This window comes from Pocillopora verrucosa, chromosome 3 (assembly GCF_036669915.1).
Source record: "Pocillopora verrucosa isolate sample1 chromosome 3, ASM3666991v2, whole genome shotgun sequence".
NCBI lineage: Eukaryota > Metazoa > Cnidaria > Anthozoa > Scleractinia > Pocilloporidae > Pocillopora > Pocillopora verrucosa.
The window spans coordinates 12,003,463-12,025,419 of record NC_089314.1 but is presented as its reverse complement, the minus strand read 5'-3'; the positions used below and the strand labels follow the sequence as shown (position 1 = coordinate 12,025,419).

Sequence of the window (21,957 nt, the reverse complement as noted above, 5' to 3'; positions counted from 1 at the left end):
ACATTTGGGGGCCAAGTGTGGGTAAAGTATGAGCCACTTGTCAACTGAGTATCATCTGACATGCATGTCGGTCAAGAGGCAATGAGTTGCAATGTTTGCATCGTGGCGATCCCAGAAATCTGTGGGCAAACGCAAGGATCCGATTACTTGCAACTTATTCATTGATGTCAGTCAACATGTGGACTGAGGTGTTGCTCTACATATCGGCTGATACTAAGTTGTTATCTTGACTGTTAGTGTCGGTCGATACTCGTTCAACAGATGCCTTAAGGACACGAGATCAGCTCCTTTTAACTACATATCTCGTACGAAAATTTGGAGGCTGACAGAGCCTGAAGACGGCCTTGTTCCGGCCAGATTATTATTCATAGATCCAGACATCCATAGACATGAGCAACACAAAAAAATTGTCTGACTCACAGCTTATGAGCCAGAAAAATGTTACGCTCTTTTCAGGGCTATGAGAGACTAGACAAGGCTAACAGGAGTAGGGCAAGAGCAGGACAAGAGCCACATAACGCTAAATACCTTTACACATTTTAAGGCAACATATAATTCACCAATGCGCCTGTTTTCAGAGCCTGACAAGCACGGCCAGATTATTATTCTTATTTTTAAAATTCTTATCTTGACGATAATTATTACCGCTTGAAACTTACTTTCACCAGGATAACATAGCATAGTCACTCAACAATCAACCGACAATCAACAATCGTCGGTTTTCTTGACACAGACGAGTTAGTATGAGTTTTTTAGATTGGAAATATTAAAAATGTTCATTCTAGGAAATGGGTTTGTTGACGCCCATCGAACGACTATAAAAAGTACATTTAACTCGGTGTTTAGGGTGGTCACAATTCGCGAGAAACTTCGATTCCTCTTCTAGTATTCAAAGTCTTTTAAGAATGTTTACGTGCCTTAACGTTCTCAGTCTGAAAAGAGAACATGTTGACTATTTCACTGTACTCAAAATGTCACGCCTCTTGGATGTGATTGGAGAATTTTGATATCTTTTGATTGTGGCTACAATTTTGATTTACTAAGTCACATATGAACCCTTTTCGGATCTGAGCTTCAAAGTCTGCATTTTATTGAGTTAAAAGATGGCTTTCATCATTTTGTAGTTTAATGTGCTCGGGTATGTGCTGTTCAACGATCCTGTTTATAGTTACGCTGCGTATGTCGATATCTCTTATTTCCTGAACCCTTTATCTCCCGTGAGTGACCAAGAGAGAATTTCTCCTTACAATATCAAGCATAGAAGTAATGAAAATAAAGAAAAATATCAATTAGAGGATTATTAGTTGATCTAATACCAAATTCTCTAAATTGACATCATAAGAATTGTATGGCAGACGGTAGGGAGAATTGCCAATGAGATCTTTGGAGTTAAAGGGTTAATTGCAAACAGGAGAGGTCTTTATTCGATCTTTATGGTGAGGGTTCAGCATAAGTTTGGCGGGATGCAGGATTAGGCTTACAATCGAGGTGGGATTTGGGATGCGAGAAATTTTAAAGACGGGATGCAGGATGAAAATAGGGAGGCGGGACCCGGATATGCTCCATTTGGAAGGCGGGATAAGGGATTGGACGGGTATAGGCGGGATAAGGGATTGGACGGGTATAGGCGGGATAAGGGATTGGACGGGTATAGGCGGGATCATTATTTAGCTCCAGTTAAGAGTCACTCGATGTTGAATCTTTCACCCTTACAAATAGTTGAAAGGAAGTAGCTTCTCAAACAGATATCTCAGCCGTAAATTTTGTCGTTGGATAGTGTTTATTTGCTTGGTTAATGAACCAGTTGACGACGTATCTGTTGGTGATCAAGAGAGAGAGTTTAAGTCTCCAAACGTGCTGTTTATTAGTGCCTTTGTCTAGGATTTATATTTCGATTTTAGCCATGAAGATATTTGCAAAAGCTACTACCATTTCGGTGCCCATAGGGTTTCCGTGCGTTTGCAAGTAATTTTGTTCGTGTTTTTCGATGAAGTTGATGAAGTCTGTTGAATCTTTGAGATGTCAAGAGCTGTTGGTCTTTCCATAGGTGGAGTTAATTGTCTCACTTGTAAAGACCGTAAACACACCGAGGAAAAAACCGTTTTTTAAGCCGTCTAGATATGCGTTTAGTAAGTCTTTCCGTTTCTTCATAATGATAGTATATTAACAACAAAATTTCAATTATAAATACATTACTAATATGTTTGCTGAGGAAAAAAAACAAAATATATTTAGAAATATGTTGACTTTGATTGATATAGGTAAGATTTATCTAGGCTAAAATATAGCAATAAAGAATTAAAGATTGATAAGTGAAAATACTTTGTTTGCATTGGTTGGATGGAGATGAAAAAGTGGTCATTAAACTCGTCTGATATCTCCGCTGAATTGGTTATCGTCAATCCATTCACTTTAAGTGACGTTACTGACGTTTCCCGAGGTTTCCGGGACGTTAACTCACTGATTGTCTGCCAAGTCCTTTGAGAGTCACCTGTGTGCTCTGTAAAGCGTTGTTGATAACATGCTTGTTTGGCTAATCTTATTTCTCTGGCTACATTCCGTTGTCTTTTGTTTTACATCCAATCACTGAAAGCATTTGACTCTATCGCTTTTTTTTTTTTAAGATGTCTTGTTTGCGAACGCGCTTTGTCCTCAGTGGAGCGTATTTGTTAGCAATTGTCAAAAATGTATGTTTCCATTCCAGCCACATCTCATTTGGATTGGAGAATGCATAAACGTTCTCCTAAGATTGGGATGAGATTTCATTTCGAAAGCTTTGTCGGTCAAATTTCCGAAACTTAAATTCCTGTTAGTTATCGTATTATTTCCATTAGGCATTCCGTTCATGGTTAGTTTTCTCTAAGGAAAAACCACGCTATGACCAGTAATCGCGGTGTGACGGACTCCTGAACACGCAATCTCGTCCGCACAATTTGAATAGATTAGAGCAATCAAAGTTGACGAGGAATTTTGGAACGGATTGAGTCGCGAACGCTTGAAAGCCATGAAAGCCTTGAATACCTTGTGTGCCTTGTATGCTAAGTATGCCAATGTCTTAGTTGAAAAACGTACACTTGTAAAAAGAACGAACGTAGCTACGTAGCTACGATAACAGTGCGAATGGTATTAATTTCACGATCAGAAGGGTGAATCTTATGTTTGTTTTCATTGTAGTTGTATGGATCTTCTTTTTTAATAAATACATGATCCAAAATCCTGTGTTTTTTGTGTACCGAATGTTATTACATGGTTAAGTATTGTTTACGCAATTTTCTTGGGCTGTGACTAAAAGTGGGACGGGGACGTGGGACTCGGACTTGAGACTCGGACGTGGGACTCGGACGTGGGACTCGGACGTGGAACTCGAGGACGTGGGACTCGGGGACGTGGGACTCGGGGACGTGGGACTCGGGGACGTGGGACTCGGGGACGTGGGACTCGGGGACGTGGGACTCGGGGACGTGGGACTCGGGGACGTGATAATCAAACAACACCTAACATTTGCGCTGAATTTGTAGAGTATAATTTTCGGTGGTCTCGAGAAAGCTATTTTATGCTGGAGAGCTTGTTAGTAGTAGCCGATGGTTTTCAGCGTCCATGGTTCGGCCGGACATTTTTGCTTGCTTATTTGACTGTGAGAACTCTGGGTACAGAATAGTTTCAATGCAGGGGGTCTTGAAACATCAGTGCCTTGTCCTTGCTAAAAGATAATAAGTAAGAAAACACAGTTACTTACCAGGAAAGTCCTCCATGGCTGCCCACGATGTTTAAAACCCCCTGCGTTGAAACTATTCTACCCAGAGTTCTCACGGTCAAACAGGCAAGAAAACATATCCGGCCGAACCATGGACGCTGGTAATCATCGGCTACTACTGACAAGCTTGGGTGACGCTATATCGGAGGCGTTCGTCGAAGGTCGAACATACAAGTTTATAGTACAGCGATTAAATTCAAAATAGGTTATGTAAGCTTCAGCACTTGTTCCCACGAAAAGTTCAAACCTGAGATGTACAAGATCGTCCTGAACAAAGGAGCCTTGAGGTCCTGCGGCAGTTTCTTGATTTTGTTTTGAGTATTTTGTGGTTGTCATAATATAACTACTGTGATATATTTCTTTTGAACAATTTTCACGGGATTTTTACCCGTCCTTGCTAAAAAATAATAAGTAAGAAAACACAGTTACTTACCAGGAAAGTCCTCCATGGCGGCCAACGATGTTTAAAACCCCCTGCGTTGAAACTATTCTACCCAGAGTTCTCACGGTCAAACAGGCAAGAAAACATATCCGGCCGAACCATGGACGCTGGTAATCATCGGCTACTACTGACAAGCTCGGGTGACGCTATATCGGAGGCGTTCGTCGAAGGTCGAACATACAAGTTTATAGTACAGCGATTAAATTCAAAATAGGTTATGTAAGCTTCAGCACTTGTTCCCACGAAAAGTTCAAACCTGAGATATACAAGATCGTCCTGAACAAAGGAGCCTTGAGGTCCTGCGGCAGTTTCTTGATTTTGGTTTGAGTATTTTGTGGTTGTCATAATATAACTACTGTGATATATTTCTTTTGAACAATTTTCACGGGATTTTTACCCGTGAGCTAAACGCTAATACAAATATTTCTATAACGGACACACAAAATAGCATGACACCGTTACTATTTTCTTTTAGTATCAATCATTAGAAGAAGAAATATTACTTAATGCGTGATCGTGTAGTTTATAGCGATTCCCGAAATCCTAGATTCAAGAAAACGAGCCATCAAACTACACTTCTCTGTTTTTGTTTAGTCACATGTGGCTCACAGATAAAGATATACAAAAACAGATAAAAAAAATTTTTCAGTATGTTTCAGCTATTTACTAGGTGATCAATGCATCAATAAGCCTAACAGCAACGTTTGAATGTAAGACGGAACTTCGTCTCTTAAAAAGTAAATTATGAGAAAGATTCTCCTTGCAGCGTTGAGTTCGTTGAGAGAAGTTCAATGTTTTTTACTTACGTAATACGAAAAATTTGTCAACACTGAAACGTCAAATGATTCGTGAAATAACGAACGGGAATTTCAGGAATTGTACACACCCTACGTTTATGGGGAATTCTGAAGTAAATGGATGTAAATGACCTTCCCGATTTTGTTTCCTCAGTATGCGAAAAGTTCGATGGATTCCTCCACTAAAATACCTAAAAAAATTAAAACAGTTTCGCGGGTTATGCAAAAATCGAATGCTACTGGTAGTTTTATTATATTTCAAACTCTGTTTTCAAAAGATCGAGTCTCTACGAGGCTCACACCGAATTGATAAAAGCAAAAATTCAGTTAAAAATAAAAGAAACTGCCCACCATTTTTCGAAAACCTCTTGTGATTTAAGTCCTTTGAGTGCAAGGCCTTCTTTACAAAGCATGTGGAACTACTAAGAAGAAAGACATGTTATTATATACCAGACGTAAAAACTCTTCAGATTCTTAGTCTGCATTTTGTACCCACTCTGCAGTCTGCAGTCTATATTTTGTATCAGGTCTGCAGTCTGCTGTCTGCATTTTGTACTAACAGGTATCCGTGGCACCAATACAGTTTATTTTTGGTTACATTTAATCGCACAACATACGTAATCAATCACAAAATACCTGTGTGTGAGGTAATTCGACATTTTCGTTCTTTTCCGTGTTAATACTCTTCTTTCCTTTTGTAAAAATGTAGACCACTTACAATGTTCCAAGTAATCCACCCACCCTACAAGAATAACTCTTGCATGCATAGCATGCCTATGTTTTGAAATAGGTGTATGCCTTTGGCCAGACTTGAGCTCACTATTTCAGTATACTAGTCCGACACCCGTAGTATCACTACACTTGATTCCAAGGATCCAATACCATCCAGGTATCCCAGTTACCCTGCTCACAAGGTCTAGTTGGTTCTGAGATGAGTTGATGGAGTATATAAACATCAGCAATACTCATCAGCCTGAGCGTATTTTTGTTATATCGGGTAGAAGTCCGTTACAACTAAGATCTCCCATTACCAAATACTCAACATTTTCACTGCTGAGGTTCGAAATGCGAAAAGATATCAATATTAGCGTCTGGCAGCCTATACCACGTGACAACTACAACCGGTTTTGATTTAGATCTTCGAATATCCAAGCAGAGCTTTTCTAGGACATCCATTTGTAGGTCTTTCCAAATGAAAAAATTTATTGAGTTTTTTAATTAGTTTATTTTTTTAACATAAAACATACCCCTCCCCCGCCATTCGCGATTGTGTCACCAGGAATTATATCCTAAGCTCGTCTATGTGAGTAGTCGAGTTAATGAAATTAAGAGAGGCTAGTTTCAGACCGCGCTGACAAGGTAAACTTTTGGTGAAGTGTGCACCCCAATAATTTGGTACTCATAAGCTTCTAATGCTGTATTTATCACTCTCACTAGGCACGGCAATCGAGGATGGAACATCATTTCAATCTAAATGCGTTTGAAATTTTTTAAAATACTGTTCGTTAATTACCTCTAAAATGAAGGTGAAGTCCACCGTTGTCGAGTCCATTGAGTCCACTCGTTCTGGTGACAGGGGAATATATATAAAGTCGTAATATGCGACTAACACAGTCTATATACTGTAAGATTTTACGCCACTAACCCAGTCGGTAGATTAATTATAATAAATTAATGTATAATTAAATTATATTACTGGCGTAAATTAATATTATATATATCACCGACTGGAAGAAATTACGTCGTTAGTTACTAGCGTAAAATCTTACATATATATATATATATATATATATACACCGACTGTAAGAAATTACGCTGGTGACAGAACTTTATCAAGTGTTTTTCGCTGTGTTGAATGCTTGATTGAGTTTGCCCCTTCTGCATACAAGTTCCGATATGGCGACTGTGGCATCGCAGTTGCTTTCGATCTGTCGAACCAGATATTTTATCATTATGATGAAAAACTCGGTCGGCAATCAAGCTTTCTTTTGAGGAGCGTTAACTTTCTGAAAATCATTCCCCCACCGCGAAAAATGGATCGCGTGACTTGCAAATTGTTTGCTAGTCACATGAACATCGCTTCTCCCCAGTTTCCTCGAAAAAGATCCCGGTGAGTAGTGATGCTTTGCTAAGCACATTCCAGAACACGTGCGTGGAAAAGCACTAATTGTCGTGCTTGTGCAGACTTTTAAGAGTAATAAGACTTTCTTGGAATTTTAAAGATAAACCAATGCATCGAAAATGATATAAGTGTAATGTTGACGCGTGTTTGGTGGGAAATTCGGATTGGTTACAGCAACATCAACGATCTTCACTTCCGCGTTGATCGACTGGAGAACGCGAATATCAAGGTGAGCTGGTCTTTACCTGTTAATCTTTAATTTATGTTGATTAAAAATTAATATCTCATTTCTCTAACTAATATAAGTCTTATCGGCCATTGTAAGCTCCTCGTTTTTTAACCCGATGGCAAGATTTTCTCCGTGATATCTTGAAATAAATCACGTTCACAAGGTAAGTACTGTTTATAACTAATTTTAAGACAGTTTCAATCTGTTTTTTATCTTGTTGATTAAACACTCCTAGTTTTTCCCCTCTTTACAGGGTAACAACGTTGTCCTCCAACTCTCTGATGAGTTTGTTATTGTACTTGTCAATTGAAGGTTGAAGTGATTTTCTGATAGCAACAACTGGATTAAAGAAAATTAGTCAAAGCAGGTAAGATGAACAGCTTCTAAAATGAGCTGTTTACTGCCACTCCAGCTGATCAATCAAACTTGTTTTTTATGACTTCTAAATGGTCAAAACATTCTAAATTAAGTTACCATTATTGGATTAAACTCACAATGCATGGATATATGCAAAAATACAAAATGATTTGCTTCACTTACTGCCCTTGCTATAAACTCTTCTGCTTGATCAGGACAAATTGACAAAAAACTAGCACCAACCCAAGCTAATAAACAAAACTCGTGTAAATTAAGTGGACTGAGAATGAGGTGAAACAATCAACTTGTGATAGTGAGGTTTCATTGTTCAGTAATTTAGCATATATTAATGCAAACCTTTTATTTCAGATAAAATTAATTTCCAATATTACATCAGTTACAAAAGGGGAAACTAAAACATACTACAAACAGCTTCATGAGGATCAGCCATCGAGTCTTAGAAGGTAAATTAACTCAATATACTTTTTTTGTCAGTTAGTGCATTATAAAATAAATATTAGTGGTATTGTTATTGATAATAAATCACTTCAGGCTATATAACAGCTGGGGGCAACAGGGCCACTCCAAGGGTGACATAATTACACTTGGGGGCAATGTAACTTGCAGCTTGAGGTAATGTGTTTAGGACAATGTGGAAAGATGGTGACATGAATTTCATTCCTGTTTTGCCGACTAGAAGCAGAAGAAATTAGTAAGACTTTGACCAGGGTCTTCATCTAAGTGGAACAACAAATACAGAAGTCTAAGTGTAAATTAAGAGGACAGAAGGTAATGCATTAAAACTATAATTCCACATGTAACTCCCTTATCTCCTTATGAATTAAGAGGAAATCTGCAGCAACAAAAGGCAGTGCATGAAGTTAAGGATATGGTAGACCTTCAAGGGCCTTTTTTTTTTCCTGTCAAACTAAGCATATTTTTTTGCGAACTGAATTCCCAGTTTTCTGGGAATTCCTAGGAATTCCTAGGAATTCCTAGGAATTCTCAAAAATTCCCAATTATGCAAATGACCCTTGCAAACTGAACTCCCAGTTTTCTTGGAATTTCTGGGAATTTCTGGGAATTCCTAGGAATTCCTAGGAATTCCTAGGAATTCTCAAAAATTCCCAACTATGCAAATTAACTCTGATTTAAAAAGCTTGGAATTACTGGGAATTTCTGGGAAAGGAAGACTCCAGTTTTGTGAGGACTTGGAATCCCTAGGCATTCCTAGGAATTCTCAGCTTTACAAACTACCTATAATTTAAGAAGTGTGGAACTCTTGGGAATTTCTGGGAATTGAATTTGAGGCAATTTTAATACCCTGAGGTCCACATAAATTCTAAGAAATTCTCAATACCTTGAATGTGAAGGTTTTAAGAAAAAGAGTAATTTCAGAGGCTTAAAACTTTTGCTCAATAAAAGGTATGCTATACAAAACTTACCAAGAGATATACATACATGTACATGTTTATAACTTAAAGATCATGAAATTTATTACTCAAACTAAGTTTTAGTAAATCTTTACATTAATATGGATTTTCTCATGAACCAGCTGTCAGTTATGTTAAATGGAAATTGCCAACTTCCACAATAATTAACAATAATTACATTGTTATCTTACTTTCCTAACCTACATTACTGGTTGCCTTCGTTAGAAAACCTTGGAAAAGTGAAGCTCAGTTGCCTCAAACGCTGTCAGAGACCTTTTGTTGACAATACTTTTAGTAGAAATTTCATGCCTTAGACAAACAAATTCAACACCTAATTAATCTTTCTTTTTTCATGATTGTTGTTGCTGCTTTTTTTCAGTTTTATGCTCTATTTTCATGACTAATTGCTGTAATTTGTTTTGCTGTTTTTATTCTTACAAAACATTTTTGTAAGAGTTCCAATACTTGCGGATCATCCACACACTTTGCAAACATTTGGCATGCAGACAAGACAGAGGTAGTCAATGTACCCTTTGAGGAAAAACACCTTTTATATGACGTCTTCAATTTACTTTATTTGAAACTCTGATCTGAAAATATTTGTCAACAAGACTGGTTAGTAGTGAGAAGTACCAACCAAGTTTCCTTTCATAACTTAATTTCTTAAATGTCCCAATCACTGGATCTCCCAAAAAAATATTACATCTTTTTATTTTTGGTGCAAATTACAAGTCCTTCTTTATATAAAAATGAAAAGTGCTAGTCACACTTCAATAATAACAGCTCTTAAGTTTACTTGTTGTTCTTCTGTCTGTCAGCTATCAACAAAATTGTTTTATACTTCGGGCAGCGCATAACTATTTGTGGACCAGAGTTCCAACGCACCTCTGTAATCGCATATAGCTACTCCTGTCTCTTGTACAAATGTTTCTCCTTTGTAAGACGCACTCTACTCTGTTGTCAATACTGCTTTAAGTTCAGTGGAAACGACTGACTGAGGAATCGAGATGGCGGTGTTGGAACGTGTTGCTGAACGCTTGCTACGGTCAAGCTTTGTAGATTTAGGTACTGGTACACTGGGATCATCTATGTATCTCTTACACTTCCGAATGTGGTATCCTTCTTTTATAAATATGAGGGTAAAAGACGATTTGTAGTCGCATTTAAAACTGTGATTGGCTTGTGTTATTTCTCACCTTTGCCATTAACACAACTCAAGTGAGTTTCGAGTCTTTTTTTCCTCGACAACTATCGGCCACAAATCGTGCATTTGTAATACGATCGATTCTTGTCGATTATTTCTACATAGAGTGAGCTCACATCTTTATTTATATCACCAAGCTGTCCATCTTCTAGAAGCAGAGAACCGGTCGGAGAAGTCAGAATAAAGTTGGGCGCTTCTCTTAACACTGCAATCGGCAAGCCAGCGGATTCACTTTGCTAGCCAATGACAAGTCCTAAAAGATCCACGTGATCATGCCCGTGATCGGAAACAAAGAAGACTCCATTTGGCGCTCATCTTTGAATGTACTTTTCATCGGTTGATCGCTTTTCTCAACTGTTTTGCTTAATATAACATTTTTAAAGATAGCTTTTATTGTGGTTCAATGGGAAAACGAGAATAGCGTGAGTGTTGTAAAAGAGAAGAAAGTCGTTGGCGCCGTGGAGTTAAAAGAAGGGACAACAGTTGACATATGGACCGGTACAAACAAGGGTCGAGTGGCCATCTGTAAAGCTACGATTTTGAAAGTTTGTGGTGAGTAAAAATTGCGATATTCGTTGTGATCAAAATCTTATAAAAGAACAGATGTAGCGGGTTGAATTAAGCTTACATAACGCTCGGCGCAACTGAAACTAGAATAATTCTGAGAATCGAATCGGTCACTTGCATGCCGCAGTTTCTTAAGCTTATGCTTTACAATGAAATAAACCTATCAGTAAGGTTTCAAGATTCCTCTAGTCACGTTTGGGAACATTCAAGATTCATAACAAACCTTAGTACATAAAGAAGCCCTCCTTGGTAAAAACAAAATAATGTATTCAGCTCTTTTTTAGTAAAATCCATGAGAGAGATGTACTAACTCCAATATAAAAGTCACTCAATATAACAGAGATTTCTCAATTTGAGAATCCAATGAATGCCCTTTTCCTCATAGCCATCTTAAAAGCCTGGTCTGAGCTTTAAACATACATATTTTAATATGTTATTTTTTTTCAAATTCAGATGTCAAGGAATCCAGATACAAAATGGTCAAGGTTCTTGTTGACAACCTCATTCAAGGCCAACTCATTGTGAGTCGAGGAAAAAAATACAAACAGTACAAACAGCAGCTAAGTTTGCAGTTTAGGAGATTACAAGATTTTAATCAAAAAATCAATTTTATTTGTCTGTAATTAGCCCCTTCACTCCCAAGAATATAACTATATAAATATAACTTAAGATATTGTATCACAATTTGTGTCAAACCAAATTTAATGATTGATTAGAACTATTTTATATGAATAGCTGTAATTGAGGATTAATCCATATGAAGTTTTCAAGAAAAGAAAAATAAATCAAATTCCATCCTAATATTACCACACATTGATGTTAATAATTAATCAAAAATATTTTACATGTAAGCCTTAATTAAGCTTCTAAATAAATTTCATTGAATACTTGAATTTTAGCTGGGTTTTTTTAATTTAAAGTATTTATTTTATATCATTAGCCTCAAATTTTTGCTTAAAATTCCCAGTAATTCTTAAACATTCCTAAAAATTCCCAGAAATTCCCAGAAATTCCCAGAAATTCCTAGGAATTTTTTAGATTTACAGCTTTTCAGGGAAAGTCATTGGTTCTCTGAGTTGGAATTCCTAGGAATTCCAAGTCCTGTTGGCTATAAACTTGGAATTTCTGGGAATTTCTGGGAATTTCTGGGAATTTCTAGGAATTCCCAGTCCGAATTTACTGTGAAAATTCACACCTTTATTCCTAGGAATTCCTAGGAATTCCTAGGAATAAATTCTTAGGAATTCCTAGGATTTTCCTAGGAATTCCTAGGAATTCCAAAAGCCATTTCGCAAGGGTTAATGACTTTAACAATATTTTCCAAGAAAAAATTGGTAAAATATTGAAACATGCACAAGTTATTTACACAAAAGTATTTTTGAACGGGCCACGTTGAAGAACCATTCGTAACATGTCATTACATATAAATGACTATACCGAAAGGTTTCTTGTGGCAAAACATCCTGGTCCTTGAATTTTAATTGCATAAACATCTCTTAATTTTGGTTGCACATGGAGATCTTTAAAACTAGAATGTGAATGGAGAAAGATAAAAAGGAGAAGAGTCCATGGGTGAAAGTAAAAACCAAGTTAAGAAATTTGAGATGGATTGGTGAGAGAATCTCACTGAATTGGATAAAGGTTTATGGTTTTAGGCAATCCTCAATGCTGAGTCTCCCAAGACTCTATAGGATGCTTCTGTTTTTGTATTGGCATAGGTATTTCAAGCTTTTCAGAGTGTTGACATATCTTGACAGGTAATCACCCAAAGATGTAAATTGTTGGGAAAAATTTGGAAGTAAAAAAAACCTCCTTTGTTTTTACGCAAATGTGTCATCTTTGAACAAATTAGTAAGGTATATAAACGTTACCAATTGCCTTAAAATTTGGTTCAAAGACTCCCAAGATACCAACCCAAAAAAAACTGGAGAAATGTATCTCCACAATGGCCTGCAACGTTAAGATCGAGTATTGGTAAAATTTTGAACAGCAAACTTGATAGACAAGTTGCAAAGCATCCAATAAGAATATTGAAAAATCCCCACATGGTTTTGAAGACCAACCCATCAGGATGGAAGTTGTCCAGAGGTTTTATATGCAATTAATTCACTTAAAGAAACGTTGTCCATTTCTAATTGTCCTGCCTCATTTGGTTTACAATTAGATCAAGCATATACAAAATAATTTTTGCCAAATAGTGCATTTCATAACCTTTCCATTGATATATATAGTTTATGGTGGCTATGCTTTAGATACTTCATAGTTGTTCAAAATGAACACTGAAATGTCATTATAATAAGCTTTAAATTTTTTCACTGTAAAATAAAGTTGAGAATCGAAGTTTGAAATACTAGTAGTATAAGATTGTCAATATACATCAGTCATAGCTTTATTATTCTAAAGAGCTGCCTCTGCAGCTCTTTAGAAGAATTTATAATAACTGGGGCAAAGCCAATGTGCACTTTATTTTTAAAGCTCAGCACTCCAATACTCAATACTCTAAAAATGAATGTTTTTCTCTGGACAGATTTAAAGCAGGCTGACAAGGATCATTACTCAGATTGATCTCAACCTACTGAAATTGAACTAAAAGCAAAACTTGTGTCTGAATGAGATCAGTCTAATTTCTTGTCAGTAGTTTTGATATTACATGTAAATTGTTGATAATCGTAGATTAATACAAACACAAAGCATGTACATTTGCTTTTTATATTTGAGTTAAGTTTTTTAACTACTATAAGCCTTTATTGCTTTGTATCAAATGTCATGATTATGTAAATTTGTGAATATCACCTGGAGATCAACAACTTGTACCAATTACCTGTAAATGGAAATGATTGATGTTAAAAAAAAACTATAAAAGCACAAATGTAATTATATTACGATCCTTGACATTTGAGAGGAAATTTATAAAGATACACAAATTTTGGCAAGCTGGTTTATAAAGTAAAATCTTAAGAATTATCAGGCATGTTTTCTGTGCTTAAATTGTGTTTATGTAATTTTTATTTCCAGCAGATAACTGTCCCAAAAGGTACAGGATCTGAGGTTCCGAATACAGGAATAACTTGTTGTAGCATGGGTGAGTTTTGTTATGTGTTAAGGTGTGAACTGAGGTGAATAAGATTGTAAGTTCACAATCTTGCTTATTTTGTAATTGTGGGTCTGTTTTGCTTTGAGTAGGTTAATTGCTCCAACATGAACCCTTTACACCCTAACATCAGTCTGCAAGTTCTCCATACTGTTCTCTAAACATTTCCTTGGGTGCAGATAAAGAGAATTTGTTCAATAATCAAGAGCCTCTTTAGCTGGTCATCATTTCCCTAACCCTTTACACCCTAACATCAGTCTGCAAGTTCTCCATACTGTTCTCTAAACATTTCCTATGGTACCTAGAAGGACAATTTGTCTAATAATCAAGAACTTGTTGAGTTTGTGATCATTTCCTTTATTCTCACAACCAAAATGTTTGGTTTAAGGGTGATACTGTTGGGAGAAATTAGAAGCTTATCACTCTCAGGGCTTAAGGGGTTAATTCTTGTGACCTCAATGTGTGATTTAGGAGTGATATTATGAGGAGAAATTAGATGCTAGTCACTCTTAGGGGTCATAGGGTTAAGTTTTATCTAAAAGAGTAACAACTGTTTACAATTTACTTAATCATAAATACATTTCAGTAATGTACCAATCATAATATCATTGACACTATGTTGTTTTCTCAGATATGATTAAATAATTGCAATTCTACATTAATACCTGGATGCTATTGACAATGTTATTAGTTTATCAAATGAAATAATAAATGTTTATATCTTGTTCCAGTGATTTAGGGGGAGAAACAGCATAGTGATTGTTTAAGTGACAGGAAAAAAACTGACTGAGGTAATTTAATTGGCTGATCAAATAAACCTGACCAGCATGGTCTGAATAAATTTGTGGCTTTACCCAGGCCAGCCTAAGGTCAGCAAAAGCTGACACTCAGGACCTAAGAGCACTTTTTTTAGCATCTTTTGCATTCATCTTTTGGTTGCAAATTTTTTCAAATTTTATTATTGACCAGTGCATGAATTGACTTGCACTTAGGTCACTAAAATGTATTTTATTTATAAACCTACATTTTAAGTGGAATTGAAGTTCATGTTCTGCAACTTTAACTTTGCTTATTCATAGACCATCACAGGAAATAGAATGAAGTGTTTCTGTTGAGGTCCATACCTGCATACACAGTTATTTAATGTAAGCAAAAGAGAAAAAAAAAATCACCCACAAAAGCATGGTTTAACTGTCCCCTTGGGCAGAGATAGGAATAATTCTGGGCCACACAAATAACCAATTAGATTGCAGGATTTGTCACTGTGCCCTCTCAGAAAAAAATTAACCTCAAAAATAATCTTGGGAACTCCAGCAGCAAGTAGTTACTCCAATGCTGAATCATGGTTTTTAAATCAATTTCATAATAATTGAACCATAGCAAACCTTAACTTTTTCTCCTACAAATTTTATTAAGTTTTTCGTTTCTGTTAAAGAATCTCGTCAGAATCAAATGGAATAAATTAAATGTTGACCCAGAGATGAAATATAGGTAAAGAAATGATCCTTGCAAGTCAGCTACATGCAGTTAAAAAAAAGTTGAGAAAAGAAGCATTTAATAATTCTGGATTTGACAGGACTTAGATCTCTTGGTTTTTGTTCCAAATTGTTTGTGAGAATAAAGGCTTAAAAGAAACCTAAGCATCATCCTGTGACTCTCACTTTCTTCCCCAGGTGGAAATTTGGAAATGAACTGTTTAATTTAGAAAGTGCAAAACAACTAATGATCATATTTGCACTGCTACAGCTCTTTCAGCTCTGTAGCCAAATATTGTTTAACTGCCATTTCATATTTTACATAGTGAAATCACAGAAATGATATCAGAGCCAACCTTAATTGAAATGATATCTTGGATAATTAAGATTTGAAAACTGTCATTATTGTTTTTACAGAATTATTTAAACACTCTGTTTTGTCTTTCATTTTCACAGTAGCAAAGTTGTCCTCCATATCACAGAGCAGGTTATGAGCTTGTCAAGTACCTCAGTGATTTTGTGGTAGTAACAGGATTAAAGAGAAGTCAAAACAGGTAAAATGAACAGCCTTTAAAATTAGCTGAGACAAAGCTGAATACCTTTATACATTTTTTAGTCAAGATGTAATTTACAAATGCACCTTTTCTCAGAGCCTGACAAGAGACTGCCACTCAAGCAAGTTTTTAAAGATTCTTACCCTGTTGATAATTATTACCACTCAAAATTTGCTGTCACTTGGATAACATTACATAGTCATGCAATAATCTTTCTGTGGTTTTTCTCAACACAAATCAGTGAGTATGAGTTGTTTTTGGATTAGAAAGCTAAAAAGATATTTCGTTCTTGGAAATGGGTTTAGTTGAGGCCTATCAAACAACTATTAACCATACACATTTAACTCAGTTTTGAGGGGAAAGCTTGGGGTATTAACAATTTGCAGGAAAAATGTTGAGAGGAACAACAATGTGATATAAGACTCTTTAAAAAAATAACGTGGAATACAAGTCCTATACAGCAGTGATATAGAGCTGGACTGATAATCCAATCAGTCAACATTTTCATTCAAACATAGGGAACAGCCATCACTATTATTTATGCCAAAAAAATCCAACAGTTGCTATAAAACTTTCGTGCACGAAGTGGTGCTATCATAGACATGTAAACAGCTTCAAATATGTGCTTGGTCACTGGTGTTTACATAAAAAGTGGTTTTGGAGGATTCAAAGTCTGAAAGTATAAAGAATGTTAGTTTGACTTTACTTCAATTGAATAAATGTTTAATGAGATAGTTCTAATTTGTGACCTCACAAAATGCAAGGGAAGTTTGAAGTCAAAACCGAAGCAAAATTCAGGCCAAAGGAAGGTGGGATTTTTTAGCAATTACTATATCACTAATTATTTTTGTGGTGTGACAGGCTGATTTCTCTTTGAATGATATTTCATGTCCATGCAGCTTGTGTCAGGCTGAATTACTGCTCTTGTCAGTCTGAGTGTCAGGCTAATGTCTGGCTCTTGTCAGACTAGTTTCCTGTTGTGCACAATTTGTTTTGTTTGGCTCTAATGCCCGGTTGATTACTGCTCGTTTTCTGTTGTCTCAGGTTCTTGTTTGGCTCTTTACTGCTCTGTCCAGTTTGGCTCTTGTCCAGTTGATGTTAGGCCCACGTCTGGTTCAAATGTCTGGCTGTGTTTAGGCCCTTGTCTGGCCAGACATTTCGGGCATAATCTTGTGACAATAAATTTTCAATGTTCAGTAACCCACTAGTCATCATCAACTATGTGTTTCTAATGTTCTAAACTAATGTTTCTTTATGATTTATAAATATGTTTATGTACCCACTCCTCTTATTTTGGATAAGAGGAGTGGGTATATACCAAATACCACACCATGTACAAAAGGGAAAAGTATTAAAATTAAGCCATAAAAAAAGTCCATTGACAAAATTAAGAATTTGTTAACTGGTGACTTCAGAATGTTCCTGATGCTATCATGAAAAGTGCCGGTAGTCAACCAACTTAGGCAATCTACCATGGGGCAACATAACCACACACTAGGATGACATGACTATAACACTTGGGGGCATGGTAAACATGACTTGAGGGAGATGTGTCTGGGACGATGTGGGAAGGAGGCAATCTGAACTGCATTCCTTTATTGCCTTACAGAAGCAGAAAAGTGCAAGACCTTACAAAAGGGGTCCTCGTTCAAGTGAAACACAGAAGTCTTTGATTTGACTTTAACAGAAAGTATGCTTTACTAGAGCCTTCTATGTGTAGTTCCAATCTTTTCTTTAAGTAAACCAGAAACCTACAGCAACAAAAGACTGTACAAACTTATCAGAATTAATTCACTCTTTTGTTGTTCAAAATGAAGGTTGAAATGTCATTACAATTAGTTTTGAGTTTTTCAGGTTATGGTTTTAGAATAAGCTTGAAATACTTGTGTACAAGATCCACAAAGCAACAACTGTACACACATCTCACTACAGAATTATTTACAATAATGTAGCCAGTATTTACGAAGCTCAGCTTTACAATACTTGTTTTGTGTGCTAAAATATTGAATTTTTTTTCTTAACAGAAAAAACCAGGCTGACAAGGGTCACTGTTGGGATTGAGCTCATCATACTGAAAATGGACTTGGACCAAGAAGTATTTTTACACAAGTCAGTCGGATTTTCTATTGGCAATTTTTATAACACCAAGCAAGAACATGCATTTAACTTCTATGTTTACCATAATTGTATTATAATGATGTGATTGCATCAATTTGTGAATATTTTTTGAGGATGCTATTGAGACCAATCATGATGATGCAGATGATGATGATTGCATGATGTTATAAAAAACTTTAAGCTCAGATTACTGACTGTGGAGCTAGACATTCTAGTGAAAAATTGTCAAGATGCCCAAATTTTAGCAAGCTCCTTTAAGGTGATTTAAGATTAATTCATTTAAGTGTTCCCTACCTGATGTCTGTTTCAAAAAATACAATAAACAAGATAGGTTGCTGTGCCTGTCTGGGAGATATAATGGGCCAAACTTACTCCATTTATGCCTGTACTGGCACTTATTACATGCGTCATTTTATCATTAAGGTACATTTTGCTGCAGTTAATGGAAGCAAAAGCTTTTAAAGTAACACTTGGAAAAAAACTTGATTGGTAGATGGTCTCAAGCATATGAAACAATTTGGATATTTAATTTGTGGGAAAATCACGCAAATTTAATTAACTTTGACTTAAAACATTTCTTGAGTCGATCCTTTCAAGGTCACAATTTGAACCCTTGAGTAACACTGGCTTCGTGTATGCTTTTAGCTTTATCTTATTTTCCCTTCAAAGAATTTTTTTTGAATTTCTCCAAAATAAAGGGGATAAATTGTGCACCAAAATTAAAAAAAAAAAAATGTAGGTCACCGTGCTCATTTAGAACTAAAGACCATCGTGCCTCAGTCTTTAGGTAGTCCATGGATTGATAAACAATCATTCCCCTCATTACATGATTTTTATGTGCAACACAGGATGTGCACTGCAAAACTGAGGAATCACGTTAATATGACATCTTAGGGATTAACAGGCATGTTAATCAGTCTTTACCTGGTCCATGGATTGTTAAACAATATTGTGTTCTTGAAATGCATGCATGGTCATTCCCCACATTACATGATATTAATGCATAATACAGGATGTGCCCTGCGAGGAATCACATTGGCATCTTAGTGATTAACAGTAATGTTTTTCTGTGGTGAATGGTTTGAAATTTAAAATAATTGTTATTATTTCCAGCAGATTTTAAGAGGGCAGGATTATCAGTTCCTAAATATGGAAATAGATTCTGCCAACATGGGTGAGTTTTATTTGTTTAATTGCATATGAACTGAGGGGAATAGCATGATTATAAGTCCCTTAGTTTGAATTCATATATTTGTGTGGGTCTGTAGTGTATTGTTTGGTCTGTAGTGTATTGTTTGGTCTGTAGTGTACTGTTTGGTCAGGAGTGTACTGTTTGGCCTGTAGTGTACTGTTTGGTCTGTAGGGTATTGTTTGGTATGTAGTGTACTGTTTGGTCTGTAGTATACTGTTTGATCTGTAATGTATTGTTTGGTCTGTAGTGTATTGTTTGGTCTGTAGTTTATTGTTTGGTCTGTAGTGTAGTGTTTGGTCTGTACTGTAGTGTTTGGTCTGTAGTGTACTGTTTGGTCTGTAGTGTATTGGTTGGTCTGTAGTGTATTGTTTGGGTTAATGGTGCCAACATTAAGTTTTATGAAATGAAGTAAGAATTGTTTACAGCCTGTAACTTTCAGAAGGGTACCATACATAAAATTTTTAGACATGATTATGTTTTCTCAGACATAATAAAATACTTGAATTTTCATTAATACCTTAAATAAGCTAAGGATGATTTTATTCTTTTCTCAAATAAATTCAATGGTGATTTCTTGTCCCAATGATCTAGGGGGAAAAACAACATGCAGTGTTGTTCAAGTGACAGGAAACAACTGAGGTCTTTTAGTTGATTGATCTAATGCACCTGACCAGCCTAAAGTCACCAAAGGCTATTTGTAAGACATGACAAATAGGACTGCAGAGCACTTCTTTTAGTGTCTCTTGCATTCATCTTTCAGTTTGAAAATGTTGGTTTCACATTCTATATTAGCAAGTACATCGATTGACTTGCACTTTGGTCATTGAAATCTCTTTTTTCATGAACATACATTTCAACTGGGATTAAGTTAATCTGCTGCAAACTGTTGCCTATTTATAGACCATGGCAGGAAATAGACTGAAGTGTTTCTGTTGAGGTCCATACCTGCATACAGTTGTTTGATAAAGGCATCTTAGAGAAGAAAAATTAGGAGTCCTATTAGATTTCATAAAAGGCAGACAGATGACAATAGCAAAGTTTAAGATAGGTAGCACTGTGAAACATATGAATAAGGGGTAATTTGGAAAAAAAGTATAAGTGGCTTATCTTGGTCTTATGCAGATTTGGGTGTTAGCTTTTGGTTAAAAATATTGTCTTAGGTTTTGTTACAACCCTTAATACACAAAGTTTAAGGAACTTGACAATATTTTTCAACTTCAGTGGAAACCAATCTGAGGTTATTTTTTAACTTTAGGGAGCTCTAATTTTCTTTCTACAAGGATTGATGGTGGGATGCTTTCAAGCGTTTGATAGCATTTTCCCTCGGGGAAGAAGACCACCGACCTCCCAATAATACACCAAGAAACTTCCGCCTTAACCCCCCTTCCCTTCCCCCCAGCCCAACCCCATTTTATTAACCACACCCAACCCACAATTCCCAATCGGTCCAACGAACGTCTAACGCTCGAAACATCAGCTTTAGAATCTCTACAGAGGCCGATTTACGTTATCAACTCAGTTAATAAAACCAAATATCATTGCTAACTGAACATTTAATTCACATTTGTCAATACTAGTAAGAGTAATCCTATAATAAACTCCTGTTAGAAATGGATGCTAACCCTTATGAACTTGCAAGTTATGTTGGAGCAAATTTGTTGTTTTATACATGAAACCTGGTTGGTTAAAGTGCCATGAGTTGTCTCTGTAGCACATGATCCCTTCGCTGAGTGCGCTGTCATCAAAGGAAATTGTTGAGGAAATGATGAACGTTGTATATTTCAAAATTATGGAATGAACCTGGTCAATACTTTATGTTTCGTTGGGGCAAATTCGAGTTGGGAGGAAGTTTAATCTCCATGCACACTAATGGAAGTAATGTTCCCTTTGATGTAGGAAAGAGAACATTTATCAAGCTGTTTGCTTTGCTTTCATTTCGGCCATCTTTGCAATATCCCTACTGGAATTTCGACCTGCATTAATATCCTTTAGAGTATAGCCAACTTGCGCACTATTTATTACTGGTAATACATCACTAATCTTGCAATTCAATAAAAATACAGTTACATACAAGTATAGTGCCTAAATTCTCAGATACCATGCTTTTTGGCCACTGTATCTTTTATGTACGTTGTTGACAGTGCCTCGAAACTGGAAAAGTGTCGCTTCATTTGTGAATAACCAAATCAAAGCGAAGGAAGATCATTTGATGCGTTTGTCTATTTTCATGTAGTTTTCTGGTAGCGCAAAATTCACTCACTACACAACTGCCAACTGTTAGCGTAAGGTTACAGATATATTTCTGTTCAGGTATGTGGGCGTGCATTTTTCGTGTAACATTAATAGACAGTAGGGATGCATAATGCAATGGCACAGATTGGCCTTGAAACATATTCATTAGGAGACGTTTCATTAGGAACGGAGAAAAGCTCCATTGCTACAATTATCTTATTTACATTTGTTATCATGCAGGTGGTTCTCCTAAACGTTTTCGTCGGTCAAAGGTGAAACGCTGTGATGAAGAGTCGTCCCCGGGGAACGCCTTAACCCCGAAGAAAAGAAAAACTCGTTTAGCAGGTAAAATGAGGACATATCTATGGGCGTGCCCGTTAACCGCCACCC

At 36.3% G+C, this 21,957-nt stretch overlaps 1 long non-coding RNA gene across 8 annotated transcripts; it reads left to right on the top strand.

The window, feature by feature from the left end:
- The first annotated feature begins 7,132 nt into the window (after positions 1-7,132).
- On the top strand, positions 7,133-21,912 carry LOC131777299 (uncharacterized). Of its 8 annotated transcripts, none has more exons than XR_010716988.1 (11): positions 7,133-7,344; positions 7,598-7,711; positions 8,071-8,165; positions 8,399-8,490; positions 13,921-13,987; positions 14,728-14,787; positions 15,928-16,025; positions 17,635-17,715; positions 18,050-18,134; positions 19,260-19,317; positions 21,808-21,912. It is a non-coding gene; the product is annotated as an uncharacterized lncRNA (long non-coding RNA). The 8 variants fall into 8 exon arrangements; XR_010716990.1 differs by having other exon boundaries at positions 19,257-19,317; XR_010716992.1 differs by adding an exon at positions 15,076-15,141 and having other exon boundaries at positions 19,260-21,905.
- Positions 21,913-21,957: the final 45 nt, after the last annotated feature.